Source organism: Setaria italica, chromosome IX (genome assembly GCF_000263155.2).
Source record: "Setaria italica strain Yugu1 chromosome IX, Setaria_italica_v2.0, whole genome shotgun sequence".
NCBI classification, from domain to species: domain Eukaryota; kingdom Viridiplantae; phylum Streptophyta; class Magnoliopsida; order Poales; family Poaceae; genus Setaria; species Setaria italica.
In genome coordinates, this window is record NC_028458.1 from 35856177 (window position 1) to 35876503 (window position 20327).

Here is a 20327-nt window from a genome sequence, read left to right on the forward strand (position 1 = left end):
TTCGCCACCGCGTGCTCTCCTCTGTTGGTGCCTGGCCGGCGGCCCCTTCTTCTGTTGTGCCGCATCGAGCTGTGTCGGTTGGGAGGCTGGGTGGCATTTTTGTGTGAAAATTAAGCTAATTTCAGGGATATTTTGGTACTATCAATGCGACAGGGAGGGGAGGAGCGGTGGGGAGCCACATTTTCGGCTCTGCATGCAGTTCATTTTCTGGGGTGGCTTCGCTTGGCTTCAGCCCTGGAGCACTTTTCTACTGCGTAGCAGCAGAAACAGCTGGCAGGACACGTAACATGCGGTGGGCGGCGCATCGCGCATGGTGTCGTCGCAACGCAGAGCTGCTGCTTCTTTTTTTTTTCCTCATCGGACGAATGGTTTGGTCCTGCCACCGGCGGTCTGCAGGTGGCTTGTCGCCTGCAGTTGCAGCGGCTACGCGCGACAGCAAATAAAAGTCCCGAAAGCAAGTCGCCGGCCTAGCTAATCCAGCAAACTGAGCTATATTATTAGAATTTCTTTTGAAAGGATACGAGACGCAATACTGCTATCTTGCCCTTGGAAGCAACTACTGGAAGCAACTAATTAGACGCACTTGGTCTCGTGGATCTTATGATCTGTTTAGACGTACTATTGCTAAAGTTTAGCAAGTGCTAAAATTAGCACTTCCACCTATTAACACTTCTGTTTGGAGACGTGACTAATAGATAGAGTTAAAGTTCATTAAATGTCAATTTTGCCTCTTTATCTCCTCACCTCCCCTTTCTCTCTCTCCTTTTTATCTTTTCACAAGCCATTAGCACCCATTAGCTCCTCCCCACTGGCTAATCTTTTCACTTTTTGGAGAGAGCAACCCTCCCGTTTCGATGGGCTAATGCATAAAAAGTGCTAAACTTTAACACTTTCACTCATTAGCACTTGGATCCAAACGTACCTTTAATTCTCTCGTTTCCCTAATCCAGCACACAACTATGAGCTCGGCCCAGTTTTTAACTCAGAGGTTGCCTAGCCAGACCCAACAATATTCTTGATAAAGATTGGGAAACAAGACACACTCACACACCACTACACCAGCTGACCAGCACCACTCTTAAAAAAAGAGAGGATGAAATTCATTTTTGACCTTTCAACTATCGCATGAGTTTGATTTGACCATTCAATTCTAGAATCGGGTATTCTTGACCCTCCAACTGCCAACACCGTTCATGTTTGACAACCTACCTACTTTAAGTTTCGTTGATGTGGATGACACTTGGCATTGGAGCGCACATGTAAGCTCATTCTTCTCTCTTCTATTCTCTTTTTCTTTCTTCTCTCTCCTCCTTTCCTCTCTCCTGCCCCCTCGGTACGACCACGCAGCGGCCGTAGCTGCAGCAGCTCGCAGATGATGATATTATGCTATATTGCTATGCATTTATATATACACTATATCTAGATATATAGTAAAATGTTGTAAATCTAAATTCAAAACGATCTGAGTATTATTTACTGATCTAAACCTCGTCCTAAAATATATACATTCCCATCGGGCAAAATTAACCCTCCGTGTATCCATGCATGCGTCCACCAGCATGTGACACCATGATCAAGTTGCCATCGCACAACCACTGCTGCTCCTGGTCCAGTGTACAACGGGGACGGACCCCATTCCATCAACAACAGCAAGGCTTTATTGTTTTTCGTCCCTGAGCATTGTGTGTGTGAGAGAGACCGGGAAGAGTCCAGCAAATTTGACAGGAATGAAGAAATACCGTCACTTTGTCCTAAACGCTCCTAGCTGCTCCGTCGAGTCCCGGGGAGAAACAAACAACCGAACCGACAGAGGCACAGAGCTGGTTGCTGACTCTATGATGAGTGGGCAGAGTGGCAGTTGCACAGTTCCCAGTGGGTGCGGTGCTCGGCGCAGCTCACTCCACGCATGCTATGGCCCATCTCTATCTCTTCTCTTCTCTACAGCTTCTCGTGGTCGCGGAGGAGGAGGACGAACTCGATCTCCTCGGGCTGCCGTCCGCGAGGAAGGACGACCTCGATCTCCTCCGGACGCCGCCTACGCCACCACGAACACGCCGGTGCCGTCCGCGAGGGAGGACGACCTCGATGCGGCGACGACAACCAAACAGGTCCCCCCATCCTCGCAGCATCGCCCCGCCCTCCGACCCAAGGATCCTCTACCGCGCTCCCCTAGGCACAAAGCCTCCACGCTCGGCGGATCTGCGCAGGCGGCGATTGGGTCTTCCTCGACGCGCGCTGGATCTTCGTTACCCCAGGCCAGCGCAGTTCCAGGGCAGAGAGCTTGGACAACCAAGCCTCTGATCGGATCGACTCCGGCAGGGGAGGAGCAGCGGTGGCGGTGGCGGAAGCACGGGCGGCGTACGAGGACATGACCTGAGCTCTTGTGTGTCGCTGCTCACCGTCGTCCTCGCCGCTCCCTGCGACGTCGTCGTCATGCGCACGACAAGCCTCAGATCGACGAAGAAACAGCCGCCGTCTTGCGCCTAACGCTCACCACCGCGTGGGAAGGAAGCTCTTGGTACGCCGCTGTCATCTCACTACTCCTGATTATTTGCCTACAGGGGATAATTTTACACCTTTCTGATGATAATATCTTTGTTTTTTCAGAATGTACTGTTACTGTATTCTATCAAAATATGAGTATTCCTTTAGTTATAACAAATGGATGCTGCTACCTGCTATGTTCTTCTTGCAAAATGAGAATCAAAGATTTATTCAGTCCCACCTGTAGGAACGAGTACAACTTTAGCTATGCCAAGGATATATGCAAGCTATATATATAAGTGAAGTTAACTTACAGCCAAAATGCTAATTAGCAGTTGCAGATTCTAGATTAATATTTACAACTTGGTTAGTATTCGTCAGGGAGGGAATATTTGTGACTGAAGCTTCGTACTCTTTTCAAAATGGCAGCCTGGCCATCTGCCGCCCCATCCCTCTCCGTCTGAAGCCCTGTAATTCTATCTTCCAGGCCCATCCAACCATTTGAGATAGGTGCTGAGATTTTGAGTTTCATAAAACTGGTTATTTGAGATAGGTTTCATGAGTTCCAATTGATATAAACATCAAATTCAAAGCTGCATTGAGGTTTACCATGATTGGTATATTCGAGTTTTGCAACTGGATTAAGGGTGCCTTTTGGTTGGGCTTTCCAACCTGCTTTTGCTTTTGCAAAAACCAAAAGCCGATCAAAGGGCTAAAAGCTCTATGTGTTTTTGCCAAAAACAACTTTTGCTCTAGTACAAAATTAAAAGCACCTTCCCCTGCTTTCAAGTGCTTTTGGGGTAAAAAATTCCCCACCTGCCACTGATTATGACGGTAACGATTCGTTTTTTGCCCCGATCTATTTCTCCCGACGTGTCCGTCCGCTCCTCCCCGCATACCCTTCCGTCTCTTTGCGCACCGCCATCGGTGGCCCGTCACCGCCGGTCGTCGTCCACCGCCCTCGGTCGTCGGTCCGCTTCCCGCCGACCCGGCGCCCCCGGCCGCCCGCCACTCCCCGCTCCCGGACGGCCACCGCCCGACACCCATCGACCCCGGCCGCCGCCCGTCGCCCTCGGTCACCAGTCCGCCTCCCGCCAACCCCGGTCGCCGGCCCGTCGCCCCCGGCCGCCCACCACACCCCGCCCCCCGGACGGCCGCCGCCCGACGACCCTGGCCGCCGCACCCCGCCGCCCGTCGCCCCCAGTTGCCGGGCGCTGGCCAGGCGTCCGCTGCTCCCTGCTCATCCATCCATCTGGTAAGCCGCACTCCATGCTCGACCGAATCCTGGGCTTCCATTACTAGTGGAAAAAAATGCACTGGTGGTAGGAGGGCAAAGAAAAATCAAGGCCACCTGGATAAGAACATTCGCACCGGTCATAGCAGTTCTCTATGCAATGACAACGGGGAGAAGAATCATGCTACCTTGCAGAAAAAATGTCATATTGTAGAAAGAATTCATACAGAATGTTTCATACTAAAATTTCATACTGTTACCTATGGCTAGGGATTGGGATTGGGTCATACAGAATTTCATACTAGAATTTCATACAAAATTCATACAGAATATCTAGGGATTGAGTCATGTAGAATGTTTCGTACTAGAGTTTCAATTCCTACAAAACTACTTCCTGTGCATTTCATACTTCCTGTGCATTTTGTACTGTTACCTGTGGCCGCTCTTCATTACTCTTCACTACATACTCACTACATGCAGCTACAGCTTTACAGAATTCTTATGATTTATTTTTGGTTGGTTGAAGAATGGGTGACAAGGTAGATTGGGGTGATGCTTTTTTAAGGCATTTGATTGATGCCTGCAAAGAAGAGATTGAAGCCGTGAATAGGCCGTTAGGAATTTTCACTACTACCGGTGGGAAGAATGTTGTTTCCAAGTTTGCAGAAAAATCCGGTGATAGGAGAACAAAAAAATAATTGAAGAACAAGTTAGATCTTCTGAAAAAGGAGTATTATTTATGGAGTTCAATAATTGTGCCACTGGTCTTGGATGGGATGATGCAAAACAAACTATTGACTGCTCAGAAGAATGGTGGAATGAACATCTTGCTATAAGAACTATGTTGCCATTTTAAATATATTCTTCCTATTCTTTGTTATTGGTTGCCTTGCTATTTTTTTTAATTTTAAAGATGCAACAATAGAGAAAGGAATCAAATGCCAACATGTGAAGTTTCGAAAACAAGGACCCAAGTTCCTTGATGACCTCCATATCTTGTTTGGCAAAGCACATGTCAGTGGATCTTTTGCATCCTGTCCTGGAGATATATCCTCCGATGAGGCAAGTCATGAGGATGTGGATGAGGTACCAAAACCTACACAGAAGGATATGACAGTGAACCTAGGAAAAAGAACTTCCAGTGGTGTTGAAGAGAAGGATGAGAAGAGCCCATTCTTTCGTTTGTACAAAAACACTTGTTTGAAGATAGAAAATGCTGCAGAGAGGATCTCCACAAGTGTTGAAGCATCATCAGCTCCTCCAACCAACCTAGTTCCTACCATTGCAGAGACTATGAAGGTGGTGAAAGAATGTGGGGTACAAGAAGGAACTGCTCTAATGTATACAACCGCCTCCCTAATTGTTAAGCCTGAATTTAGGGAGCTCTTTAGCTCTCTAGAAACAATGAAAGAAAGGCTCGATTTGATTGAGAGGGAGCTAGAAAAGGAGACGATGAAGCGTCACTGATTTGTTTCCATATTTGTCAAATTATTTTCTTGTCATATGTTACCCTATGTTGAACCAAAATAAGTTATCTTATGTTGAACCATAATTTGCTTGGAGATGTGAAACATTATTTATCTATTATTATTTGTTTATGTTGACATTCTTCATTTAGTATTGTCAAGAAAGTTGTTGTATTTAATTATTAATATACTAATGTCTCATGTAGATGGATGATAGATTGGGAGATGTAGCCAAAGGAGGACAAAAAGGACTACTACTGCTAGCTGAACTTGCACAGCATGCTGGTGCTATTGGAGAAATGGGCAACTTGTATACTGAACGGTATTTGCAAAAAGCTGAATATAGGGAAACGTCAGAAACTGGAATTCAATGGGTGATGAGGTGTATGTCACGTCCGAGGTATTTTTATAAGATGTTTCAGATGAGCACTGAGATTTTTGAGAAACTTCATGACTTGCTGGTCTCTACCTACGGATTGACATCAAGCAAGAATGTTTCATCTACTGAGTCATTGGCAATATTCTTGTGGATCGTCAGAGGACCACAATCTTTTTCACAAGCTAAAAATCATTTCACACGGTCACTTTGGACAGTTCACATGAAGTTTCACGAAGTGTTGAAGTGTTTGCGTAAGTTAGATAAGGACATTAAGCCGAGAGATCCTACTTTTTCTATGGAGCATGAAAGGGTGAGAGAGGACCGTTTTTGGCCATACTTAAAGACGCAATTGGAGCAATAGATGGTTCACACGTTAAAGTGGTAGTGCCAGTGGACGAAGTGGTTAACCACACATGCCATCATGGATATACATCTCAAAATATGCTAGCTATTTGTGACTTTGACATGAGGTTTACCTTTGCGGTTGCCGGGTGGCCGGGTTCTGCACATGACACACGTATCCTCAATCATGCATTGGTAAATTTTCCTTCATCTCCCGTGCCTCCTAAAGATATATATGGTTCCTTCATCAAGTTAGCAATACTTGTATTATTATGTATCTTACTAACTTGGTTTTGTAGGAAAATATTATCTTGTGGACTCGGGTTACCCAAACCGAATTGGGTATCTTGCGCCTTTCAAAGGAAGCACGTACCATATACCAGAATTTCGGCAACGTTCAGGGCCTCCTCAAGGAAAGTACGAGATGTTCAATTTCTTGCATTCATCTCTTCGTAATGTCATTAAAAGGTCTTTTGGAGTCTTAAAGCAGAAGTGGCGTATTTTGAAGGGCATGCCACGTTTCTCACCTCGTACTCAGAAGCATATAATTATGGCTTGTCTTGCATTGCATAATTTTATCCGTGATAGCAATTTGTGTGATAAGGAGTTCAAGAGATATGATGATGAGGAGGAGTACTTGGTACAACATACAAGTGGCACGAGACAAACACAAGGAGATGAGAGTGACGATGTGGAGAATGAGGATACCATGAATACCATTTGTACTAGAATAGCTGATGCTTTGGTTAGTGTGAGAGGAGGACAATAATGTTGAGGGATGGCATTATTGTATAAAAGTTTTGATGGATATTGTTCTATTTATGTGGACCAATCACTTTAATGGATGAAGAACATATAAAATTTATTTTTTTCCTTTCTAAAATAGTTATTTACATGTGAATTAGTAAACACATTATTTTATTACGAGCAATTTGCCTATAAACACACCCACAGACCTTTAGGGGTATTACAGGTATTTCTTACACAGCTTACAGTTTCACAGCTCCTGTCTTCTGCTTTTCCCACAGCTGCTTTCTCACAGTTGCTTTTCCACAGCTCACAGCAGCTTTTTCAAAAGCCACAGCCTAACCAAACGCACCCTAATATTTTTCTACCTTTAGATTTCTCAATACTGCATATAGAATATCATGGTTATTAGAGGGTTACATGGTGGTTGTTGAGATTGAGACATCAAAAGTATACCTTTTTAAATATGCCAATAAGTCAATTATGGACTACGCATATACTGATGAAATTGGAATCATAGAGGTTGAAAAAAAATGCTATCTCCTCCGTGTTAATTTAACAAGCTCTTGTGTTAACACAAGTAGGATTAGCTAGATGTGTGCAATGGGCTAATTCCCAGCTGATCTATCTAATTAACTGAAACACTGATAACCTCCTCTTGCATTTCAAGTTTAAATTATCATTTTTCTACTGCAATGATGAGTGGTAGTCTTGCATATCAGTTGTCAGAAAACCTGCTGTAAGAGTGCCTGTAAAACAATTCAGACTTCATTTTTTATCATTGATAGTCTAATACTGCATGTTGGCTTTGATTACCAGTCGCTAGTCTGTTTTCATGAGATTACCTTCAATCTACAAGAGCATGTCACTACCTGGAAACTACAAGGCACTGCAAGGAATGTGTAGGTGCATCTTACCTTTGCATTCTTAAAATTTTAGCAAGAATCAGGACAAGTAGGGCTCAGTAACTATAAACATCCCAATAATTAACAAGCTGTGTGCTGTTTGTGGCCTCTCTTCGCTGTAGACACTGACCAAGCTGAAAAGGTAGATAGCCATCACTACTGCAGGTAAGCATCTGCGTTTCAAATATACCCTGCTATTTCGCGTAGGAATAGATATGACCAGAATGCAAATTGAAAAATGGAGTGTACTGCTTGATGCAGCTAGAATTATAATGTTGTTTAGGTAGGTGTCTTTTCATCTTGACTCTCCATGGTTCTCTCAGGAAAGCATGAGCATGAGAAAAATAGGTGGATATTAAAAAGCTGGTAGGTGACTGACATTTTAGGGTTCAATCGCTATCTATATGTGTTTAGAAGTTTTGTTTATCATTTAAAAACTTTCATTGAAGTTTAAATTGGATTACTGCCACATATGATGAATAGCTTTGACAGCTTTGCTCTTTTCGTGTGGAAGGGATCAAATGGCAGAGGACACTTTGTTTTTTGTAACAAATCTTGCTCCATGTTCTGGATTAAGGATTCACTTGTGGCCAGAAAAGCATCATTTACCTGTGGAAAATGAACTACCTGCCAGTAAAAAGATATATTGGAAGTTACGTCGAAGATGGTCCAAATTCCTGCAGGACCTGCTCCAAAACAGGTGATGTTTTCAACTTGTTCACCTAATCATTCTTATTTTCCTACATTCTGTCATTAATTGTTTTGTCTGTGGAATTTGGGCAGACATTAGTACATTACACTGGTTATCTTTGTAGTGTGCTGCTTACATTACAGACAGTACAGTTGAGGACAACTAAAATCAGTGTCTTTTCTTACTGTTAACTGCAATGTCTATGCCTCATTTTTGTATAGTATGTTAGGCCAGTCCATGAACTTGATTCTTGGATTTTCATACAGATCTTGAACAACGCTGATTTAGGAAAAAAGATCATAATCAGCTCGGATTGGAAAGAGTTCTCTTTTCATATTACAATATTGTAATGCTAATCAGCTCGTGACCAGCTCATACTTTCAAAAGGTTACATTCAGATTAGAAAATTGAAGTTCAGAAGTTTTATAGTCTATTACACTATTCAATAATTTTTTTTCATAACTGAAACATTGGCAAGCTTATATCGTACATCCAACCTCAATATTTGGTGCATAAGGTTGAAATGCTACCAGCTTTATTAAAAATTACCATATAATTTTTCTTCTTCCTTAGTAAAGGGCATAATACTTTCCCGTCATCGCTTAGGGTTCTTTTGTAAAGGGCAGAATACTTTCCTGTAATTTCATATGTTCCTCTTGGTCCACTTGAATATTTTCTTTTCATAGCTTCTAATCAATACTTGATGCTTGATAGCTTACAATTCATTTCACTGTGTTTGCATGTCAGGTCTTTTTTGCAATGGCACACTCGGATTCGCAAACTTATCTTCCAACATCGAGCGGCACATCAGGTTCTGGCTCGGTTGCCGGTGAGTCCGGGTAATGTCGTACTGTACATTATTGCTGGGTTTGTAGTTTTGTTTTAGATAGTTCGTGATCCGGTTGTTGGTTGCCAGTTCTTCTGTTTCCTCTTTCTCTCCCATTCTACAATTGTATCCAATCCAAATGCAAGTGATTTTTGACCGATCTCTTTATTGATCATTTTTTTTACATGCTCCACTTTAATCACTATTTACGATCCTGTGTTATTGCTTCTCATGAGTCAGGCCTAAGCTAGATGGTTGCAACGTGTTGATATGAAAAATAGGTGGACAGAGACAGACAATACTTAGGATGGTAAACATCTGGAAGAGGGGCGCATGGGATGCTGCCATGCTGCTGGTGTTCGTACTTTTCAATGGCAGTTGCCTGCACTGCTGCATCCCTACACTCAACATACCTAGTGCTAGCAACCCTTCGACAAACTCCTCCCTAACAGGTCTAATTTGTTTATTTGGTTCCTTATCAGTTAGCATCAGCAGGAGGAAGCATGCCTATGACATGTTTGTTAAAAATGCTAAAATGATTCAGCCTTCCGGGATCGATATTTGCCATGTGCATCGCAAATTTTGTAACAGATGATTTAGGTTGAGGCCAAATCCAGTGATTAACATGCATGTTCCATTTTTGTTTTAAAACTCCATGAAGAAATCATGCACTCCATAGAATTTCTTTGTCTATTCATCTTGTCTTGCTTGTATATATTATCTTTAAATAGAGGTGCAAGTTTCATACCTTGCATGTATATACGTTAAATCTTAACGGAGGTGCACATGGTGCCTCTGTGTTCTAGGATATTCACCAGGTACCTACATGATTTCAAGTAATGAGTGAAGATAACTTCTATTTATGAATTAAGTAAAGTCAATTGGATGCTCAGAACTTGCAATTCAATTAGGAGTCTTTGCTGTGGGAAAGTGATTTTTTTGAAATAATTGTGGTTGTTGATATTCCAATCAAAATTTTATATCTTAGGTGTTTGAGCATTGCACATCTAATTGGAAGTTGGGGCAGCTGTATTGCTGTGCACAAGCTTCATCGTCGACCACTCTAGTGGCAGGTTCTGATGGCCACCAATGGAAATTGACTTGTTCATTGTTGGCTTGAGAAGACAACTGTTTTTTATATACAATGATTTGTGCATGATTGTCCATATGAAAATTAATGCTTATTGGAGATAATTTATTTCGACCGTAGCAACATTTGTGTACTGTTTTTAATATTTGTGCTTATTTTCGTATTATTGTTGCCTCGTTGAACGATCAGTATATTGCAATATAAATGTTTTGTTGCACGTAGCAACGCACGGTCACGATCCTAGTAGAAAATTAAAATGCGCGTGACACGTTTCTTCCATTCGCCCGGGTGGGGAAAATAATGTAGCACGGTGTAATACGTACGATGCATTATTATTCATGTACCTGGACGACAAATACGCAAAGATGGACAAATAAAGCAGATGGGAGCTAACTGGACATCCTGCGTTGCCCCTCATGCATTCCGTTACGTTAGGCACATCAGCACACGTACTCCAGTAGGCGCAGGAGTTTTTTTTAATATTAATTAATACATCAATTACAAAAATAAACCCTAATATCATAAAATTACAAAAATATAGCACTATCGTCTAGTGAGCGGACGAAAAATCCTAATCTCGTCTAACAGTAGGACGAAATCTATTTTCGTCTGATGGAAGAACGAAATCTAGAGAATTTCGTCCGTTACAAATACGAAAATAATTTCGTCGACTGAGCCGACGAATTTGCATGACGAAATTAGTTTTAGTCCGAGCAGCAGACGGAAACTGGATGCCTTGCTCGCCGTCTCCGGCTGTCTCCCGCAAGCGCTGCCGTTCACCGCCGAGACTGCCGAGCACCACCCGCCTTCTCTAATCAAGCAAATTTGCTCAACTGGCGCTTGTTTTGTCCTCCGCACCATCCGCCGGCTTTGTTCATGGAAATCAAATCCATGCTATCTGACGCAAGCCGCATAGCACACAGAGAGGGGCGGCGGACTGGCGGAGGCACGCAGGGCTGCGCACATCGCAGCTCTGCCGCCACACGCGCGTGCGGTCAGCGGCAGCCGGCCGGCAGGGGAGCGGATGGAGGAAAGGGAATAGAACCAGCGAGCAGGGGCTCGAGTGTGGCACGAGGCCACGAAGGAGTTACAGGTACGCCGGCGGAGCCCTCTTTTGCGCGAAGATACGGAGGGCACACGCGGCGGGGCTCGAGCTGCGCGCCGAGCGTCGGATCAAGCCGGAGCGCTCGCGGGCTTAAGCCTGGGCAGCGGATCCCTCGCGTCGGATCAAGCCGTAGTGGCGGAGGAGGCTTTTGCGACTGGCGCAGACCGCCTCTAGCCGGCGGCGCCGAGCTTTGCTTTGCAGCATGCGCCCACCCGCCGGGCACTGCCCTGCCTTGATGCTGCCGCCCAGTTCATGCCGCCGGCAGTCATGGCCCAGACACCCGCTGCCCGCACCCGGCGCCAAGCGCGAGCTCTCTTACTCTCTGGCCCTCTTCGACGACCAACGTCTCCGCTCGCCGCGCAACACGCGAGCCCTTTCGTCCGCTGGACCGACGCGAAAACGCGATTTCGTCCGCTCGTCCGATGATTTCGTCTGATGAGTCGACGAAAACTTGATTTCGTCTGCTCGTTCGACGACTTAGGTATACTTCCGATATGTTTTGTTTTCGGTGTTTATTTTTGTAATTACCGTATTAATTAGTATTAAAAATAAAAAAATTCATAGGTACAGCGCATGGTATGTATTGTCGCCAATGCCAAGCCCTCTTTTCCTAACCACACGAATGTTTGGTCGGTAAAGATGCTTGCCATCGTCTAAAGATGGCTTGTCGCGTCCCACACCACACTTGCATGTGTGTCGTGGCGACTTGCAACAACAAATGAAGCTAAAGCAAATCGCCAACCTAGCTAAAAGCTAATCCATCCCCATCCATCCAACATTCGAACATCACAAAGAGCTAATGATGTTGCCCGACCCCGACCCCCTCCACCACCGCCGCCGCCCCACCATCAGCCGGCGAGAGCAGCACAACCCACCCTGCCACGCATCCTGCACCGTGAACCCTGCCAACTACAGCCCGAGCCACCCCACACCCCACCTGCCACCCCACGCACCCTCTCCTCTTGGGAGAAGTTCTTCTTCGACTCCCCGTGCCCACCACCTCAACGCGGCCGGCCTGCCGCCGTGGACGACGAATGCGTGCCGGAGAACCCGGATTTGCGGGCCCAATCGACGGATCCGCAACCTGCCGCCTAGAATCCGCCCTCTGCCAAGCCGGATCTGAGGGCCACCTATGCGGAGGTCGTCAGGAGGGGGCGATTCAATGCCCCCTCCGGCCAATGGCACATCATCACCACACTGAAGCCAAGCACGCCTCCTCCCGAGGAAGCAGCATTTACTTCAGCGAAGGGATGAGGACACGGCACAATTACTCCGGCGAGGCGCCAAGGACATGGCGAGCCAGGGCCCTGCGTCAGGTGCCCACATGCCATGCTACACCGGTCTCACCTCAGCAAGCCTTAGCGCGGCAGGAGTGGGTGCCAATCAAGCACCATAGAGGGCATTCATCACAGTGTGCGCCACCCAACCTACTCCGATGCCACGGCGGACATGACCGGCACCGCAGAGAGGTTTCAAGGCGGACACCGACCGCAGCCCTGCGCACCTTCAATCAAGCTACCACAAGGCGCTGCTTCAATTGCTTGGCTCGTGACCGTCGTGCTGCTACCTGCCACGACCCGGTACGTTGCTTCCGCTGCCGCCGCTCAAGTCACAGGGAGCGATTCTGTAAAGCATCGTGCCCCTCCGCTGCTGACCATCGCCGGTCGACAACGCGACACCATCCGTAGCCCCATCCACAGCCAAAGCCATTGCATCCTCCGCCTCCACCGCCACCACCACCACCACCACCACCAACTACGCCTACTAGAGTGGCGCCAATGGCGATAGGGGATCCCAACACGCGCCCTGATGTGGATAAAATGTTCATCTTCAACTCATTTCGTCTCGAGCACGATGTGCGGCACTGGGAATCCTACACCCTTGTCCTGTGGGCACTCCATCTGACACGTGACATCGGAGCACGCGACATCGCCGACCTCCTCACCCGAGAGCTCCAACTGCAGCGAGGGCAGGTCTCCGTCACGGTCCACTAGCCGGAGCCGTACCTGATCCGCTTCGAGCACGCCGTCCACGTGGCAGAGGCGCGCCGCCAAGGATGCTTTATAGGAGGAGGCATCAACATCTGCCTTCGCACCTAGCGCAGCCTCACGCACGCCCTCGACTTCCGCATCTTCTACAGGATTTGCCTCTGCCTAGACGGCATCCCGTCCCACGCCTGGACGCCGGAGATCGTCAAGAAGGTCGTCAACCACAAGTGCGCGCTCCAGTGCATCGTCACCGACCTCATCCAGCCAACGGACACAAGACACATCGAGCTTTGGGCGTGGACGGCGAACCCGAGTGAGATCCCCAAGAAGGTGTGGCTCGCGTTCACGCACAAGCCTACTGACAGATCCTCGGCAATCTTCATGTCCACCGAGCCCCCGCCGGAGTCATGTCAACAAGGCACCTGCTACGAAGTGTTCATCCACATGCTGCTTCTCGAGGACTACACGGCGGTGGCACGCAACCTCTAGGAGGCGGTCGACAACACGGCGGGTATCATGCCAATTCGCCGGTGTTACGAGTGGTGCTATGGGCTGGTCGATGGCGTGCCACCGGATGCACGTTCATGCTTCAAAACCTGCCTACCTAGGTCACCGTGGGAACCGGAGGGACGCGACAATGATGAGGGCTGCCGGAAGCTCAGCGGCCAGGAACAAAGACGCCCATCGGACGAGCGCGGATGAAACAACGACGGTCGCGGTAATTGCGACAGGCGCGATGCCCATGACGCCCACGACGCGGGGGCCGGGGGACGCGGACGTGCCCAGCGCGCACGCCGTGAGCCACAGGACAACCGCGAACGCGAACGTGGCAAGCAGCGGGCGGGCAGGTCTAGCTGCAACGATCGCGCCTTCATCTGGCCGCCGCACCGCGGAGACGGTGATGACGAAGACGGCGGCGAATATGAACATCCGGGTCATGGGCAAAAGTACAGCGACGACTACTGAGGCACAGCTGAGCTCTTCCACCGGGATCGTACTAGGTCCCCACCGTGCTGCGACTACGCACCACGACATGGACGGCGGCACGACATGGAGGATGAGGGACTGGGCAACATGAACAAAGCTCAACTGCAATCCCTCTTCACGTCCAAGGCACATGCACTGAAGAGCTACATTCATGAACAGGTAATCACCACACCACCTGCTCAAGCTAACCCCGTGGATATGTATGCGAGGAAGAACTGTTGGATGGTCGGCGCTGATGAGTACATCCGTAAGGCTTGCTAGCTCGCCGACCGCCTGGGAATTGAAGATGCCTACGCTAGGGAACAAGCCCGGTCTGAGCCGGTGGTGGTGCCACGCGCCTTCACCACGCTGCGGCTGGCGCTGCTCGCCGCACCACCACCACCGATGGTGGCTGACGTCGAGAAGGCCCTGGACAACATGGCCATAGGTGTGGAACACACCTTACTGATGGACTCGACGACGGACCAAAGCAGCGAGATGGCCCAGGAAGGGGCACTCCACCCCGTTGCGGCCGAGCTGTTCCTGAAGGCGGCCCGTGTGGAGGCCTGCACTGAAGCCAACAAGGCCGAGGCGGCCCTCGTGAAAGCAGCCCGCATGAACGTGGCCCAGGTGACTTCGAGGACCGCCCACACAGCCGAGGAGGTGGACTCTGCGTCCAAGGCGGCCCATGCAGGAGAGATGAAGGCGACCCGCGTGGAGGTGGCCAGCGTGGCTACAGAGGCTGCTAGCGCAACCAAGAAGCTGGCGGTCCAGGTGAGGAGACCTAGGCCGCCCAGGCCGAGGCCGGGGCGGACGTTGCGGCCAAAGCGGTGCAGGGGGCCCAGGAGGTGAAGGAGGCCGCACAGGTGGCCATAGAGAACCCTGAGGAGGCTCCAGGGGCTCCAGAGGCCACCCAAGACGGAGCCTAGGATTCCAGCCCACACATGGAAGACCAACAGCGGGATCCCTGTTCTGCACCCCACGGCCGCCGCTGCTGCAACAGTCGACGCCGCGCTGCCCCCGGCAAAGACGTGCCTTCGACATGGTGGCGGTAAGAAGAAGCGCGCGACTTGCAAAGAAGCCTTCCATCCCAACCGCTGAGCGAGCTCAGAGGAACTAGTGGCGCAAGCTGGGCATCTCCAATGATGAGATGGCCCCCATCGAGGAGGTCCTGCGCGACTTCATCTCCATGTTCCGTGGACCGCTTCTAGAGCACATCATGGCGGCCATGACAGCCATCATTGACTTGGATGATGAGGGAGCGGACATGCTGGACGAGGCACTGATTCGCCACGCAGGCACGACAGTGGTGGATCTGCAGGAGGTAAATGAAGCGTCCGCGACCTGAAACTTCAGCGGCAAGTGTCGAGCATCAAACTGCACTACATGTATCAATCTACTTCGTCCACTTTATCTACTGTTTCAAAAAGTGCTGCTGGTTGCGACCTTCTGGCAATCGAACCTGCACGCCCTGCTGGCCTCAACCTTCAGGCGACTGTGTGTAATCTGAACCAAAGAACCTGTATACGATCAGAATGGGCATCTCCCAACACCAGGGACTCGTTAAAAGTTACAATCAATGTGACCGATGTCATGAAGGCATGGAAATACGGGCCAGCATGAGTGCTTAAAGAAGCATCATGTCGAACAAAAATGTAGACATCCTATCCTAGAACGTCTGAGGCCTAAACGCGGCAGCTCGATGCCTGACGGTGCATGAAACACTGAAATCAACACCATGCCATATTGTGTGTCTGCAAGAAACAAAACTTCAAAACGTAGACTCGGCATTGGCACACTTCCTGAAACCTATAGACTAAATAATTTTGCGTACAAGCTGGCGGTAGGCACAAGAGGAGGCATTCTCCTGCTCTGGAATGACACGGCAGTAGACATTCAGAACCTGCAGATTGGACGCTACTTAGTATCGGTAGACGTAACAATTAGACACTGCATGACGACCTTCACGCTTACTACGGTTTACGGCCCGTCGAGACGCCCCGAAAAAGAAGCCTTTCTAAGATACATGCGTGGACTTCCGACGACTCAAAATGGATCATACTAGGGGATTTTAATCTCATCTACCGCGCAAGAGATAAGAAAACCGAAACCTCAACCTGAAGCTAATGAGAAGATCCAGGAATGCAATAAACTATTGCAGCCTCAAAGGAATAAACCTGTAGAATAGAAAATTCACATGGAGCAATAAAAGGTGGAGACCTACGCTTATACATCTTGACAGAGTCTTTTGCAACAAAAATTGGGACCTTAAATTCGGCAATTGCCTCCTCCACGCGCTATCGTCCTCGTACTCAGATCACTGCACTTTGCTGCTAACCAACCAAGTAGGCCTCAGACGCCTGACCCCGTTCAAATTTGAAAACTTCTGGGTGCTAGTGCCCTATTTTCAGGAAGTAGTCTCTAGGTTTGGAATACTCCTACTCAACACACAGAGCCATTTCACAGACTCGGTCACAAGCTACATGCAACATCTAGGGCCTTGAAACAATGGAGCACGTCCATGCTATCTGAGGCTAGAATGAAGATGCACATGGCCCAGACGGTCATATTGCGCTTGGATGAGGCACAAGACATCAGGCAAAACATGGTTGCGGGGCAAATTGAAACATTGACTCATGGGATGGGCAGCCATTGAAAAGATAAGGGAAAAATAATGCAGCAGGATAACTTACCTCAAGGAAGGGGACTTACCTCAAGGAAGGGGACGCTAACATGAGATTCTTCCATCTAAAGGCGAATGGAATACGTAGGAAGAACTTCATCTAGAGGCTACGTAAAGACAACGGATGGGTGTTCTCTCACAATGATAAGCAGCGAATCGTGCAGGATCACTTCGAGAACATAATGAGAGAACCACCACCACGACCGGTCGATCTTAATTGGCTAGCGCTAAACCTACCTATGGTGGACCTATCCTCCCTTGATAACCCGTTCACAGAGGACGAAATTCTACGGGCAATCAATCAAACACCGAAAAATAAAGCACCGGGACCAGATGGCTTCACTGGCATATTCTTTAAGCATTGTTGGGAGACAATCAAGTACGACCTAATTGCGGCCATCAACTCCTTCCATAACTCCCGTTGCGCAAATCTAAATTTACTCAACAAGGCCAACATCATCCTAATTCCAAAAAAGGATGGAGCGGAGGACATTAAAGATTTCCGACCGATCAGCTTAATCCACGCTATAGCGAAGATCATAACAAAGATCCTAGCCCTGCGCCTAGCTTCATTCATGAAACAGCCTATATCGCCCTACCAAAGTGCCTTCATTAAAGGACGAAGCATTCATGATAACTTCCTCTACATGCGCAACCTGGCATGCCGCTTCCATAGAAACGAGGTCATGAAACTTGACATATCCAAGGCCTTCAACTTGGTACGATGGGACTACCTAATGACTCTACTACAGCAAAGAGGATTTCCAACGAAATGGAGAGACTGGATTGCAGCCATTCTGACCACATCAACATCACGCATATAGCTAAACTGGATCCCCATGGACCCCATACAGCATGGCAGAGGTCTGCGCCAAGGTGATCCGCTCTCACCGCTGCTCTTCATACTAGGAATAGATCTGCTACAATGACTTATGACAGTGGCCATGAAAGAGGGCTACTAAACAAGCTAAACGGCCGAGCAGCAAGACTGAGAGTATCTATGTACGCAGATGACACAATAATATTCGTCAAGCCCATGACAAGATATGTAACAAACATGAAAGACCTACTACTCAAATTCGGAGAAGCTATTGGCCTCCACACAAATATACAAGACAAGCGTCACACCTATCAGTTGTACCGACACAGATATTGAAGCAGTGCTACGCAACTTCCCGGTCACATGACAGAATTTTCCGCTCAAATACCTAGGGTTACCACTAACGATCAGACACCTAAGGAAAATAGATTCCCAACCACTGGTGGACAAAGCAACAAACAAACTCTGAAGTTGGAAAAGCAGGAACTTAACCCAGGCAGGCCGTGTTTATCTTACTAAAGTGGTGTTATCCTCACAACCAGTGTACCTGCTAACGGTACTCAAAACGCCAAAAGAAGTATTGGAAGAGATAGACAAAATCCAAAAATGTTTCCTATGGGCAGGTGAAAAGGAACTCTCTAGAGGAAAATGCAAGATCAACTGGACAAGAACCAGCTTGCCATAGGAGCATGGCGGACTAGGGGTTCTAAACTTCGACAAAATTGCAAGGACACCGCCCATTAGATGGCTCTAGCATGAATAGGTTTCCCCGGATAAGACGTGGGTCGGAACCAAAACATCGTGTAACGATCACGATAGACTGCTCTTCGCCGCGTGTACGACAATCCATCTTGGAAACGGTGAGCGAACACATTTCTGGCATGATGCGTGGATACAGGGAAGATGACCGAAAGACATCACCCTTGGATTTTATGCTAGGACAAAGAAGAAAAAGAGGACGGTGGCCGACGCACTACAAAACAACAACTAGATTAGAGACCTCAACCACCTCTCCAGTTTCACTACAACACACCTAAGCAAGTTTGCCACACTATGGACCTAATATGACCATACAAGTTACACCCTATGTAGGAGGACAGAATCACTTAGAAACTCATGCAAAGCGGTCAATACACAGCGGCATCAGCCTATAAGGCACATTTCATCAGATGCACAAAGACACCCAAGCTGGCAAGCATCTGGCATATGTGGGCCCCTCCTAAGTGCAAATTCTTCGCATGGCTAATTCTGCAGAACAAGGTTTGGTTGTTAGACAGGCTAGCAAAACGAGGTTGGGACCACTCCCCGACTTGCCCCCTATGCATATGCACGATGGAGACGGCGTACTATCTACTAGTAAAATGCAGATTTACCAGACGAATATGGACACGAATAGCCGCAAAGTACGACGTGCCTGGAATGGTGGACTAACATTACATCAACGCCAGGAATTTCACGAAAGACGACACATAGCATAACGCTACTGATCATGTGGAAAGTATGGAACGAAAAGAACTCTAAAATATTTTGGCACCAGAATCATTAGTACCGTCAATTTTGGTAAAAATCAAGAACTCAGCCAGTTTGTGGATAACAGCCGGGGCAAAAAGTCTTGCGGGCCTACTAGCACGAGTTTAAGCACATAACTTGTATAGTTTTTGTTTTTCATTTTACCAGTTAGCCGGTTGTAACTATCCCTCTTTATCAATGAAATAGGCACCGTCTTATGTTCATTCGTTAAAAAAAACAAAGATAAGAGCTACTCGCGTCTAGCGGTGTGCTTGGAAGCAACCAAACACGCCTTGTTTCCTTATAAAGAAATAAAAAACACGATTTGTCTTGGGCTGTTGCGAGGCCCGGCCCGTCTCATCATCAGGGCTAGATGTTGGTTCACTGGGTAGCCCAGGTCGCGACTCGCATCATTCACAGCACAGCCCACGCACATGTTACATGGACGATACAAATATTTTTTTTGCAAGCAGCTGCCGTATATAACATGTGACATGGCACATGCATGTAGAATACTGCCTCCGTCCAAAGTCATTTTAGAATTGTTCTAATTCAAATATTTTTAAGTTCAATCAATATTATCATATATTTATGGTATAAAATCAGTGCCATTAGATTTATCATGAGATATATTTTTATAATATGCCTATTTGATGCTATAAATATTGATACTTTTCTCTATAAATTTGGTTAAAGTTTTGAGAAAGTTTGACTTAAGATAAACCTAAAATGACTTGTTTTTTAGGACAGAGGGAGTAACTTTTTTAAAAAAATAAGACAAATGTTTTATGAAACTCTAGCACCTGAATACCTATTTGAGTTGATTAATTTATAGGTACTGCCACCTCCGCCCAAATTGTAGGTCGTTTGGCTTTTCTAGGTATATAATTTTTGCTATGCACTTAGATATAGTGTAAGTCTAGATGTATAATAATATCTATGAACGTATAAAAGTCAAAACGACCTACAATTTGAAATGAAGAGAAAGTAAATATGTTCATGCGTTGCAACAGGAAAAATTTTAAATTTAAAATAGGCTCAAATAAATGTATATTCTCTATAATGATGTGGTCAGTTTAGTTCAGTTGATGA

General features: G+C 47.1%; 1 long non-coding RNA gene across 8 annotated transcripts; it reads left to right on the plus strand.

Annotated features, from left to right (window-relative positions):
* Window positions 1-1701: 1701 nt before the first annotated feature.
* On the plus strand, window positions 1702-10272 carry LOC101774050. Of its 8 annotated transcripts, XR_002675867.1 has the most exons (6): window positions 1714-2518; window positions 5391-6100; window positions 6205-7554; window positions 7680-7722; window positions 8072-8257; window positions 8996-9725. It is a non-coding gene; the product is annotated as an uncharacterized LOC101774050 (long non-coding RNA). The 8 variants fall into 8 exon arrangements; XR_002675862.1 differs by adding an exon at window positions 10063-10272 and having other exon boundaries at window positions 1702-2518; window positions 6205-8257; window positions 8996-9526; XR_002675868.1 differs by having other exon boundaries at window positions 1706-2518; window positions 6205-8257; window positions 8996-9087; window positions 9315-9725.
* The last annotated feature ends 10055 nt before the right edge of the window (window positions 10273-20327 follow it).